The sequence below is a fragment of the Vombatus ursinus genome, unplaced genomic scaffold, assembly GCF_900497805.2.
Source record: "Vombatus ursinus unplaced genomic scaffold, bare-nosed wombat genome assembly UNPS02014809.1, whole genome shotgun sequence".
In the NCBI taxonomy this organism is placed as follows: Eukaryota; Metazoa; Chordata; class Mammalia; order Diprotodontia; family Vombatidae; genus Vombatus; species Vombatus ursinus.
Window position 1 is genome coordinate 4,256,361 of NW_020954587.1, and position 14,752 is coordinate 4,271,112.

Below are 14,752 nucleotides of genomic sequence, written 5' to 3' on the forward strand. Positions count from 1 at the left end.
CTCTTCTCTGGAATTTTGTCCAGTTTGTCAATATTCTTGCAAAAATGTGGTGCCCATAATTGAATGCAATCTGTTCTATGAGATCTGATTGGGGGCAAATTGCAGTGGGACTATCACTTCTCATTTTTGGAAGGAATTTACAGGGATGTGATGATAAATGTTTAACAACTAATTCTCAAAAAAAATGCATGACACTTTTAAGTGTAATCTGCCTCATTAACTTTTCTTCATCATTAACAAAAAAAATTAATCAATCAACAAAACAATAAATCAAGCCCTGATTTGTAGCGTTTGCTGATTTCAAGGTGCAGATGCTCACACTGGAAATTTAACGATCAGCTCTTGCTTTCTGGATTTGAGCTGACTTCAGCACAAACCTGGATATATCTCCCTTATTGCAGCCTAAGATTTCACTAGTTTTTGTTTTTGTTTTTTTGCTACCATATATTATTGTTAACTAATTGAGATTACAGTCTAATAAACTACCTAGATTTTTTTAGACAATCAATAAATCAACAAATATTTATTAAGCACCTACTATGTGCCAGGCACTGTGCTAAATGCCAGAGATACAGAAAAGGGCAAAAGACAGCCCCTGCTCTCAAGAAGCTTACAATCTAATGGGGGAGACAGCATGCAAACAAATATAAACAAACATACTATGTACAGGATAAATAGGAAATAGATAACAGAGGGGAGAAACTAGAAATAAGAGGGGTTGGGGAAGGCTTCCTATAAAAGATAGGATTTTAGTTGGGACTTAAAGGAATGCTTCCCACATTTTATAGTTATAGAATTTATTTTTTAGTCTAACGGAAGACTTTTCATTTACTCCTACCAGATTCTGTCTTGTCAGATTTGTCCTATCATTCTAGCTGGTTGAGCTAATTTCTGGATCAGGTGCAAAATAGCTAACATTTTCCTTCTAAGCTTTGTGTTGATAAGCATGCCTTCTGCTCCTTTGTAATAGCAGTCCTGTGCATGCAAAGTCATTGTCGGATTTTTTGGCTAATGAAAACTCTCCATGTGGTGGAGGATGCTAGGGAGTTTGCTTCTGGGAAAATCATTAAGGAGGTGTAAGAGACTAGAGACTGGAACATATGCAGATATTCTGTGGAGGATCTGTGCCTCTCACCTTACAGCATGATCTCTCAACAGATAATTGGAGCAAGAAAGTCACCAAGATCTCCCAAGATCAACTGAAGCTAAAGAGAAAGTAGCTAATGTTGACAGGACTTTTCAAATGCCTTGAAAGCCAGTCAGAGCCACTTATAGAATGTCTGAGCATGCTTCATGGTCTCTAAACATTTCCCTTACTTTTTATTATAAATTTCCCAGAAGTAAGCTCCTTAGTGTCCTCCACATGGAGAGATTGCATCAGCCAAGCAAGCTGATAGAGTCTGCACATATGCCACGTTGCATTTTCATCCATTAATTTAAAAAAAATATGCTTAAAAAGGACAGGGTCATGGACAGATCCCAGAGATACCCTACCAAACACCTTCCAGATTGATCTGTGATTGTATTAATGTAAACACTCCCTACAGTGATGAAGAAAGCAAGTAACATGAACCCCGCCTCATTCTATATAACTCCTATTCACATCTTCCTATAAATCCTCCATGGGGGGTCCATACGATATGCTGGGGCCTAATTCTAGCCCTCTTGACATTTTATGGATACCAGTGGAGCAAGGGACTGACTATGAGCTATAAAACTATGAAAGGTAGGGCAGCTAGGTGGCAGGGCTAGCTATGCGGTGCAGTGGATAGAACACCAGACTTGGAGTCTGGAAGACTTGAGTTCAAATCCGACCTTAGGTACTTACTAGCTATGTGACCCTGGGCAAGTCACTTAACTCTGTTTGCCACAGTTTTCTCATCTGTAAAATGAACTAGAGAAGGAAATTGTAAATCATTCTAGTATCCTTGCCAAGAAAACCCCAAAAAGGGGTTCACATGGCTGAAAAGGACTAAACAACAGCAACAACAACAATGAAAGGCTGTTTGATTCCAGTCCAGCTTCTAATACGTGGGGCACAAAATTCCAATCTGTAACAAAAGTCACTGAGACAGAGCTCTGAGCATGATCAATTATTTTATTAGGAAAACTGGTGGTCCATAATCAGTTGGGTCCAAGACCTTCCTCATGGTCAGGGACCTCTCTGCTTGAGAAAAAATTGCTCTTATAGGCATAGAGGGAGTACCAAAAATAGAATGAGGTAATGCCATTCCATGATTGGTCAATTCAATAAGTAGGGAGATCTTATGGTTGGCTAAGGGAAATGTCCATCAATCACCAAAGTTTAGTCATCAGGCTTTTCACAGGTCGTTAGTTACAGGTCTTCAACTACAGGCTATCAATTTTAGGCCACCTCAGCAGGAGCTTTCCAAAGGTCGTAAGACTCTGTCAACAACATCTCAGGCCTTCTGCAAGTCATAAGGCCTTAGTGTTTGACCAATAGTATCCTAGGGTCGAAAGAAGTGGTTTTGAAGCAAAGGTCACCAGGGAGTAGGTAGTAGTGATTCACAGTGGAGAGACAAATGACCCTTATTTCAAGTATTACACTTGGAGTGGGGGTGGGTAGTGGGTGATGCATTAATAATTCCTTATAACAGACCTAATTTAATACAGTATGAATCTAGCTGATAAATCCAATCTAATAATCAATACATGGTGGATTTCAATCATAATTCTTATTCTAACAGCATTAATAGAATTAACTCAAACTTAATCCTATTCTGCTGAATTAACTAATATAATTACTGATACCCATCAAATCACAAAGAACTGAATAAATGCTGATTAAATTGAGTAGAATATCAAAATTATCTTCACAAATACTAATGGGCTATATCCCACATGCAAGTCTCTTGACCTCTTTGGTACCTCAGGTCACTCTCCATGGCCATAAGTTACAGATGATTTGTAATCTGCATTAATAGAGGACAGTTCTACACCAGGAATCACCAACACAGATGAAATCATAAGTCTGGACTCAAGAAATGTCACAACCTACTTATATCCAGGGGTATAATGGTTTAACAACTGGTTCTCCAGGATAAAACATAAAACCAAAATGTATGCACTATACACTTTAAAGTTTATTCTGCATCATTAACATTTTCTCCATCACTTCCTTAAGCTTAGACAATCAATAAAATGATAAATCAATTCCTGTTTGTGGATATCTGCCGTGTAAATACACCGAAAATTTAACAATGGGTTTTTATAAGTGAGTTAGAATTGGCTCCAGCACACCCCTACTTACCTCTACTCTACTCTTCTTATTGTCTTTTTAATAACCTTCAACTTTAATTCTATGAAAACTATTGTATTCAATGATTTTTGTACCATGTCACCAGGAGAATATTGTTAAATAGGTGAACCTTTGTTTCAGGGAGAAACCATTCTGCATTGCCATCAAACCATTAATGACTACTCTTTGTACCTGGTCACTCAACCAGTTCAAATACATTTGACTGTCCTGTTGACTAGCCTCAATATCTGCAGCTTGTTCACAAAGATGACATTGATGAGGCTGTCTTCTGCCCAGCAACAATGACAGCCTTGCCTAAATCTAAATCTGCCCAGTAACAGGGGGCTACACCTGTTAACAAGACACACCTGCTTCCCTTTTTCTGCCTACCCTTCCCTGTGGTTAAAAGTACCTAACATACCTGCTTCCCCTTCCCTGTGGTTAATTGCCCAAGCAGGAGCCTACCCCAATCCTGGCTGAATGCCCAAGATTTGTGCATAAAAACAAGCCCCTGTCCTTTAGTACCCCTAAGCTTCTAGTACCCCTAAGGACTAGCCCACTGTTTTTGTGTCAATAAAGCCCTCTTGACTAGGAGAATATTTGCTTCTTGAATTCTTTCTGGACGACCCTACTCCTGAACCTCGTTATCTTCTTCAACATGAGAGACTTGGTGAAATGCTTGGCTAAAATCAAGACAAACACTAGTGTTCCCCTGATCTGCCTGTCTAGTGACTGTGTCAAAGAAGGAAATGTGCTAGCGCTGGCAAAACCTGTTCTTTAGATTTTGGGTTAGACATTGAAAATGCTGAGTTCATCCACTGTATCCCAGGCTGACTTTTGTCTTGCCGCTGGACTTTAATGACTCTGGAAGAGAGAGTGAGGCTAAAGACCTGTGCAACTCTGCATCACTTAAATCCAATTCACCCACAAGTCAAGACATCACCCTGTGATATCATTGGTCCTCTTCGAAGACCAAGGATGAACAACAAAAACAATGTATGTATGTGTGTATACAATATAATACATGTATATATATACAGATGTATATTATGTGCATAAATAATATCTATATTACATATGTTATATTACCTGTGTGCATGCATATACACATCCATATATATTTATTATATGTATACATACATATTTGTAAGTTATATGTAATACATGTATATAAATATATAGTAGGGGCAGAAATGTCCCACAGAGACCATTCCATTACTGAAACTGCTTAACTATGCTCATGGTGTGTCCCACCTACTAGAATGGGAGCAATGAATGAATCATTTTTATATTGGTATTTAAAGCCCTTTACATAGTGCCTTACATAAAGGAGGTATTTAAGTATTTATTGGACTGAGTTGAATATGGTTCACTTAGATCTGATGTCTTGAATTAAGTAAAGGTAGCTAGGTGCTTTCTTACTATCTTTTTACTAATCTTACTTCCTGCTTAGCCATTTTTACTCTGTCCTTTCTTATCCAAAGATTATTCTCATCAGCAGAGAAACCAGAAGCAAAGAGTTGAGTAATGTCTTCTTCTTGTGGTACAATGAAAAGAATCCTAGATTTTGAGTCAGGAGACCTGTTTTTAAATTCCAACTCTGCTACTTACTGCTTGTGTGACCCTGGGAAAATCAAAGCTCTCTGGACCTCACTTTCCTCATTTGTAAAATAATGGGGTTGGCCTAGATGAACTCTAAGATACTTTCTGGCTTTAAATTTATGATCCTATCTCCCTTTGATCATACCATTCACAGTTTCCCAAAGTGGGTGATACCATCTACTTGGGGGATTGATCCAGGGAGGTGGTAGTAGCCTTGGGTGCAATTGGTGGGCAATGAATAAAAATAAGGGGGCAATTGAAGCATAAGAAGAGAAGAAAATTTTGAAAAATTATTCATACATGTTTCATATATTGTGTAATAGAGTTAAAGTCATAATGATTACATTATTTTTCAAATATACACACAAAATGCAAGTTATAATCAATCAGCGGTCAAGTCCACCAACAGGTCTTAACAAGCAAGTTTTGGCAGGCGAGCATGTTGCGCATTGTCAGGAAGTTCACCATGCAATGGCAGGAATATGTGTGTGTAATGACTTGTTTACATTATGATACTATATGGTTACATGACACAATATTGTATCATCAAAATTTTAATGCAGGAAAAAAATCACAAATTTACAATAAATTATTAAATTTAAGATGTGTCATTTAAAAATATTTTATATATATTTTTGAAATGAAGCAAATTAAAAAGAAAACAGTAAAAGATTAAAGAAAGTAGATTTCCAGTAGGGCACTGAGTAAATTTTTTTTTTTTTTTTTTGAGAAGAGAGGGTAGGCCAAATAAGTTTGGGAACTTTTGATACCATCCAACTTGGAGCAATGTCTTTTACACTTACTTGATACTATTTTCCCAAAATAGCTTAAAATTTTTTTTTTGGTTTCCTTAGCATTCTTTGTTAGCCTCAATTTATTCCCAACTTTAATACTCTTGACAACTTTTCTGTAGCACTCATATAATCTTTCATATTCCCTCCTACAGCCTTTGCTTCCATCTTGAAGTAGTAATGGCTGAAATGTCCCCCACTGGCCATCCCATGGAAACATGTTTTGAGTTGGCCTTCCTGGTTCCATTTGAACATTTGGGAGGTTCCAGGCTTACTTCTAGCCATGTAGTGATCCAATCTTGAAAGGACTTGGCATTTTGGTATGACATGACAAACTCTGAGTGGTCCCTTGGTCCTTGAATGCCCCATGACAGTGGTGGAAGATGAGATGCAGCATTATTTAAAAGAAAAATAGCTTCTATCCTGGGTTCTCTTGTTTCAATACTCCCTTCCTTGGCATCATGTAATCCTGAAACTTCTAGACCTAGTCCAATACATATGTATGTATATATATATACACATATGTATATATGCACACATATGTGATATAAATATTAGCTATACATGCAATATAACATATTAATGTATTATGTGTACATATAGATGCACTGTACATTATATACAATATATATACATGTATAATAATGTGACATATATATAAGTGCATGCGTGCATACATACACAAATATGTATTAACCTTCATTACACTTCTCACTTTGGCAATTCTCTACCATCCCATGGACAATGATCTCAGGCTAAGCTCTCATAACCTCTGTACAGACTATTGTCTTAGCCTCCAAATGAGGCTCTCTGATTCCAGGATCGCCCTACACACATCACTCTAATCCATGTTCCACACACCTGCCAAAGTAATCTTCCTAATTCACTGATCTGCCCGTGTCACTCCTTGGCTCCAATTTGTTCAGTAATTCTCTATAGTTCTTTGAGTAAAATGAAAGTTTCTCAGTCTGGCATTTAAACCTTTTCACAATGTAGACACAATCCACTTTCCCAATTTCTTTCAAATGATTCTCTAAGCTCTAATCAACCAGGACAACTCACTGTTCCTTACATTTGGCCTTCTGTCTCTATGTCTTCACACAGGCTAAGTCTCAGGTCCCGACCTCAGCCTCATGATCAGTTTCTTTAAACAGAATGCTTCTAAAGCATTAGTGCAATTGTCATTTTTAATGGCACCAAGATTTTGGGGGCACCTTGTATGAAGCTCTGCTCAGTGCCACCTTGTAGATAAAGCTTTTCCTAATCTCTTCCCCACATTCTTTGCTAATGCTCTCTCCCTTGTAAAATCACTTTATATTTACTTAACTGTGCACATGGTGTATTCCACCCAGTGGAATGGGAGCGATGAATGAGTCATTTTTATATTGGTGTTTAAAACCCTTTGCACAGTGCCCTACATAAAGGAGGTATTTACGTATTTATTGGACTGAATTGAATATAGTTCATTTAGATCTGATGTCTTGAATTCAGGAAAGGTAGCTAGGTGCTTTCTTACTATCTTTTTACTAATCTTGGACTTTAATTCCTGCTTATCTATTTTTACTCTGTCCTTTCTTTCCCAAAGATTATTCTCAACAGCAGAGAAAACAGAATCAAAGCAAGAGTGGAGTAATGTTCTCTTACAGTACAACAAAAAGAATCCTAGATTTTGAGTCAGGAGACCTGTTTTCAAATTCCAACTCTGCTACTTACTGCTCATATGACCCTGGGAAAATCAAAGCTCTCTGGTCCTCACTTTCCTCAAAAATGATGGGGTTGGCCTAGATGAACTCTAAGGTCCTTTCTGGTTCTAAATCTTGGATTTTACATCTCTCTGATTATACCATCCAACCTGGAACAATATCTTTTTCACTTCCTTGACACTATATGCTCAAAATAGCTTAAAAAAATTTTTTTTTGGTTTCCTTAGCATTCTTTGTTAGCCTCAATTTATTCTCAGCTTTAATACTCGACAACATTTCTGTAGCACTCATATAATTTTTTGTATTCCTTCCTACAGCCTTTGCTTCCATTTTTAAGTAGCAGTGGCTGAAATGTCCCCCACAAGCCATCCCATGGAAACATGCTTTGAGTTGCCCTTTCTGGTTCCACCTGAACCTGGGAGGTTTCAGGCTTGCTTCTAGTCATGTGGTGATCCAACCTTGAAAGGACTAGGCATTTTGGTATGACATGACAAGCTCTGAGTGATCCCTTGGTCCTTCCATGCCCCATGACAGTGGTGGAAGAGCGAGATGCAGCAATATTTAAAAGAAAAATAGCTTCTATCCTGGGCTCTTTTGTTTCAGTAGTCCCCATGACATCGCATAAGCCTGAAACTTCTAGACCTGGCCCTCTCCACTCCCGCCTCATAATATTCTCACTCACATGGCATCCAGGGCAAGGGGCTCACCTAGGTGAGCCTGTTCGTTGTGTACCAGCTGATATTCCTCTTTTGTGTTTGTTCTTTCCTGGACTTAATCAAGCAAGTACCTATCTTGAGATGGATGTAACAAGGCTTAGAGGTGATCTTGTAAGTTTGAGAGGTCCAGAGGTGCTCTTGGGTCAGAACTTAGTGGTGGCAGGGGAAGAGTCCCTAGCAACTACTCCAATACTCTTGGAGGGTATGGCCACTGATAAAAGGATTGGCCTGGGGGCAGCTAGGTGGAGCAGTGGATAGAGCTCCAGCCTTGGAGTCAGGAGGACCTGAGTTCAAATCCAGACCTCACACTTGACATTTGAAAACCAAAAAAAAAAAAAGGATTGGCTTGTCCAGCCATTTCAGCATACATATACTGGGAGTTGTTTGGACAGAGAAGAACTGAGGTGAATTGCAAAATGCCTAAGTAGAAGTCCTACAAATCTTTATCATGGCAGCAATTTCCCACCAGATTATAAGGGTAGTTATATGTTAAGTTATTGAATCTTATCTCAATTCATTTTGTTAATGTTCATTATGATTCTTTTATGCTTAGCATCTCTTTTGTGTATGAGAATAAATACATGTCCTGTGCCTGATTCACATTGATCTTTGAGTATCTTTCTACTATTCCCCTTTTACGAGAAATCCTAGACATGAACCTAATGTAAGTTATAAATAAGTTTGTCCCTGAGATGCTGGGGTGGGAGTTTTAATGAGCCAATAAGCACATGAAAAGGAAATGTAACACCTCCCTTTAAAGGCAGGCTTCCTAGGACTGAACTCATGCTCCACATGCCTATAGTACTCCAAACCCTGTGGTCTAACAGTGCTTTGGATGGATATATCTATAGTTTTAAAATCTAAATTTGTTAGAGTTCATATATATATATATATATATACACGCATACATACTAGTCTCATTAGGTAAATGAAGTCAAGTCAGTAGTGATTTATTAAGTGCCCTGTGCTAAGCAGTGGGAATCAAATGCAAGCAAAAATATCTGCCCTCAAGGAGCTTACATTTTAATGGGGGAAGACAACATATAAAAGGAAGCTAAAAGTAAAGGGGTAGATATTTGGATGGCTGGGGGAAGGAGGAAAATGTATGCATGCCGAGGCATGGTAGAGAAAGGCTGAAGATTCAGGAGTGGAGACTGGAAGAGTGAAGATAAGGCAGGCCTGGGCACTTTTCTAAAATGGAGGTTCTGGAAAGAAGCAGCCAGTCAGAAGAAGGGGTTTTGGGGCAGGGCGTACTTCCAGGGTCAGAAGGCCAAAGACAGAATGAGGAAAGGAGAAAGGTACCATGGCACTGTAGGAAAAGTCCAGAGAGCCAGAAGTGGAGTTGGAAGTGAGAACATCTTCCTTTTCTCTTGATCAAAATTGTTTTGGTGTGTATCTTCAGACTTCCATTCTGGAGATCTTCCCATCTCTCTTGGGCTGACCTTCCTTCTAGAATTTTTGCCCTCGTGATCTTGCCTGTTGCTCCTCTGAATTCTTTGCAAACTACCTTTCTAAAATCAACAGGAATATCAGAATTTACCTTGCTTCCTTTTTCTTCTCTGTTATGAATTCCAAGATAGCTTGATTACTTCAAGTCATGAAAACAACATTAATGACATTTTTTACTATTGACTTTTTCACAGATTCACACATTGTAAATAATAATGCATTCAATCACATTCAAAACTTGCTCAGAGAGATAGCAAGCAATAAATTTAGCAACAGGCAAATAACATAACAACATTTTTGTGCCAGCATCAGGTGCAAATAAAGCCAAGGTAGCATGAGTAAGTATTTTACATTTCCAGAAAATGTTTGAATTTTTTTTAAAAGAATACAAAAAAAAAATTCCAGGATACAACCAGGAAAGAAACAAAATTATCTGTGCCGCAAAAGAAAATCTGCATACTTCAGTACAAAGAAAGTATAAAACAAAATGTGGTTTCCAGAAAGGGAAGATAAAAATCCCTTTCCAAAGCAAAACAACTGAAGTATTTAAAAACTCCTTCAGGATTCACAGTGTTTAGCTAGAAATATGAGTTACAGCCCATCCCTTAAGAAAAGTTTGAGAAAAATATTTCCTTAAAAGTAATTTTTTTAAAAAAAATTATCTGGAAAAAAAACAATCTTAAACTTTGAGCCCAGCAAAGTCTTTTTTTTAAAGTAACATGTTGAATATATTTCATATACATACATATATTATATATGTATATATATAATATACACATATAGCATGTTGCACAAAATGGAGAGTCATACTTTCATATATAATCCTTTTGCTTTTTTTGTGTAAAATAATAATAATAACAATTAGCATTTATGCAGTGACTACTCTGTGCCAGGCACTATGCTAAACACTTTACAAATTTGATCTAATTAGATCCTAACAAAAACCCTGGGGGGTAGGTGCTATTATTATTATCACCTCCATTTTATAGATAAGGAAGCTGAATAAAACAGAGGTTAAATGACTTGCTCAAGGTCTCATAGCTAGTAAGAATTTGAGACAAGATTTGAATTCAGGTCTTTCTGACTCTAAGCCCAGTACTCTCTACTCCAGCAAAGTCTCAAAAAAAAAACCCCAATCATTTGAAATTAAAACTCAAAGACCAGAAAAAAGGTAAACAACAAAGCTACCTAAAAAAAAAAAAAATGGCTGCTTAGAATTTAAAGCATGGGGAGGCAGAGCCAAGATGGTGGAGGGAAAGCAGTGACTTGCTAGAGCTTTCCCCCAAACCCCTCCAAATACCTATCAAAAAATGGCTCTAAACAAATTCTAAAGCAGCAGAACCCACAAAAAGACAGAGTGAAACAAATTTCCAGCCCAAGACAACCTGCATGGCTGATAGGAAAGGTATATCACGCCGGGCTGGGAGAGGAGCGCAGTTCAGCATGGGCGCGCAAGCCACAGCGACCCTGGAGCAGGCCTTAGAGGACTGAATTGCAGGCAGCTGTGGCGGTTTCCAGACTTCTCAACCCACAAAAGCCAAAGACAACTTAGAAGGTCAGTGGGAAAAGTCTGTGACTCTGGTGAGAGAAGAAGCTAGGTCTCAGCCACAAGTCCAGAGTGTGCCCTCAGGGCAGTGGCTTTTTCCTGAGCTTCAGGCCCACAGACTGAGGGGGAATCAAGTGGCTTATCAAAGGGGGATTGCAGGGATCTCTTTGCCAGGGCTGAGGCAGAAATCTCTTGCTTTGCCTGTGCTTGGATCTGGGTCGCAGTTCTGAGGGGTGGTCCTGGGGGGAGGAGGAGCGCTGGCGTGGTGGAGTTTGTTGTGGCAGTGGAGAGGAAACACCTTGCCCCTTATCATAGCACCTTGGAAGAACTGACACTTTTCGGGTCCCTAGAAGTATCTCTGAAAACAGCTGTACAAACTCCTGAAGCTTGGGACAGTGCATTCTTCACACTGGAAACAGACTCTTACCTTAACAAAGAGTTTAAAACTCAAGTAATTGGTAGGGATCATGAGCAAGCAGCGCAAAAAGAGTCAGACTATATTATCTTACTTTGGTGACAAAGAAGATCAAAACATACAACCAGAAGAAGACAATAAAGCCAAAACTCCTACATCCAAAGCCTCCAAGAAAAATATGAATCAGTCCCAGTCCTTCAAAGAGCTCAAAAAGGATTTTGAGAAGCAAGTAAGAGAAGTAGAGGAAAAACTGGGAAGATGTTAGGGTGAATGTCTCACGGTCTCATGAGAGCTCTGTTGAGCCAACTTTCCCATGGGAGTTCTAGCTTCTATCAGTAGAAGCTGAGGGTCACAACTTAGTTGCGTGGCAAAAATAAGGAAGTCTTCCAGGACCTCTCCTTTGCTGACATGCAGCTCCCACGGTTGGTTTGGCTCTCCTCTCAATGAGAGATGAGCCCTGACATGAGCTCCAACAGACCTGATGATTGGCTATCACAGGGGGATCACGCTTTGAACATGCATCACTAGGGCTATAAAAGACAGCTACCTGCACTCAATAAATGGAGCTTCTGCCACCTTGCTGTCTCCCGCCTCATCCATGCGTCTCCGGGTTACAGAGCACTGAGCTGGTCTCATGCTCACCACTGCAGCGGCCGCGACAGGAAGAGAAATGAGAGTGATGCAAGAAAATCATGAAAAGCAAGTTAACAGCTTGCTAAAGGAGACCCAAAAAAATACTAAAGAAAATAATACCTTAAAAAATAGCCTAACCCAAATGGCAAAAGAGGTCCAAAAAGCCAATGAAGAGAAGAATGCCCTAAAGAGCAAAACTGGACAAATGGAAAAGGAAGTCCAAAAGATTACTGAAGAAAATACTTCCTTAAAAATTAGAATAGAGTATTTGGAAGCTAGTGACTTTATGAGAAATCAAGACACAGTAAAACAAATCCAAAAGAATGAAAAATTCAAAAACAATGTGAAATATCTCATTGGAAAAACAACTGACCTGGAAAATAGATCTAGGAGAGAGAACTTAAAAATTATTGGACTATCTGAAAGCCATGATCAAAAAAAGAGCCTAGACATCATCTTTCAAGAAATGATCAAGGAAAACTGCCCTGATATTTTAGAACCAGAGGGCAAAATAGAAATTGAAAGAATCCACCAATCACCTCCTGAAAGAGATGCCCAAAGGAAAACTCCTAGGAATATTGTAGCCAAATTCCAGAATTCCCAGGTCAAGGAGAAAATATTACAAACAGCCAGAAAGAAACAATTCAAGTATTGTGGAGACACAATCAGGATAACACAAGATTTAGCAGCTTCTACATTAAGGGACTGCAGGGCATGGACTATAATATTCTGGAGGGCAAAGGAGATGGGATTTCAACCAAGAGTCACCTATCCAGCAAAATTGAGTATAATTCTTCAGGGGAAAAAATGGTCATTCAGTGAAATAGAGGGCTTTCAAGCATTCTTGATGAAAAGACCAGAGCTGAATAGAAAATTTGACTTTCCAATACAAGACTCAAGTGGAACATGAAGAGGTAAACAGGAAAGAGAAATCATAAGAGACTTATTAAGGTTGAACTGTTTACATTCCTGAATGGAAAGATGATATTTGTAACTCATGAGACCTTTGTCAGTATTAGGGTAGTAGGAGGGAAAAAATTATATATATGTATATATATATATAGACAGATAGATAGATAGAGGGCACAGGGTGAGTTGAAGATGAAAGGGTCATATCTGGAGAAAAAAATTAAGGGGTGAGAGAGGATTATACTAGAAGAAAGAGAAAGGGAAAGGTAGAATGGGGTAAATTATCTCACAAAAAAAAACAAAAAAGAAAAGGCTCTTACAGTGGAGGGGAAATGGGGAAAGGTGAGAGGGAATGAGTGAATCTTATTCTCATAGGATTTGACTTAAGGAGGGAGTAACATACACACTCAATTGGGTATGGAAATCTGTCTTACCCTACAGGAAAAAAGGAGGGGAAGGGGACAAGAGAGTAGGGGGATGGTAGAGAGGAGGGCAGATTGGGAAAGGGGGTAATCAGAAGCAAATACTTCTGAGGAGGGACAGGGTGAAAAGAAAGAATAGAATAAATGGGGGGGCAGGATAGGATTTAGGGAAATAGAGTTAGTTTTTCACAGCATGTCTACTATGGAAGTGTTTTGCATAACTGCACATGTATAGCTTGCCTTTTCAATGAGGGTGGGTGGGGAGAGAGGAAGGGAGAAAATTTGGAACCCAAAGTTTTAAAAACACATGTTTAAAAAAAATGTTTTTACATGCAACTGGGAAATAAGAAATACAGGAAATGGGGTACAAAAATCTATCCTGCCCTACAGGAAAATAGAAGGGGAAGAGGGGGAGAGATAGCAGGGAAAGCAGACTAGGGGAAGGGGTATTCAGAATGCATGCCATCTTGGGGTGGGGGGAGGGGCGAGATGGGGTGAAAATTTGGAACTCAAAATCTTATGGAAGTAAATCTTGAAAACTAAAAATAAAAGGCTGCTCAGACAAAAAAAAAAGAATTTAAAGCATGGGGTTATTCAGCTATAGAATTACTTAAAGGTGAAAGTCTGAGGCTATTCAGACTGAAAGAGCTACTTAAGTACAACATTCAGAAAACAAGGGGCCATTGTAGTTACACAGACATTATTATGATATTTCTGTAGATGGACTCTCCCATGTAAGATATGTAGGCCACACATACATATAGGTGGTCTAAATATATAAATGTAGGTAGCATCCTATAGGTAGGTAGGTACATCCTGGGATGTAGTCACTGCCTAGTGACTCTGAACTTAGGAGATCATCATGGGCTGCCTGGGCTACCTCCATGGAGAGGGAGGAGAACCAAGAGCAGTGCCTATACTATACTTCAGCACACTGGCTGGGGAGGAGTAGTGAGCTCCCAGAAACTAAGACTGGAATCCTTTTTCCCCTTCTGTGAAAGGGGTATCAAGCTAGAATTATATCTATTTCCCTCAAATATCTCTAGTGTTTCCATCTGTGTAAGCAAGGTACCCTATATCTCTTATTTAGTCTTTTTTTCAGTCGCGTCCAACTCTTTGTGACCTCCTTTGGGGTTTTCTTGGCAAAGATACTGGAGTGGTTTGCCATTTTCTTCTCCAGCTCATTTTATAGATCGAGAAACTGAGGCAAAGAGGGTTCAGTGACTTGCCCAGGGTCACAGAGCTAGTAAGTGTCTTAGGCTGGATTTGAACTCAGGAATGTGAGTCTCATTGATTCCAGGCCAAGC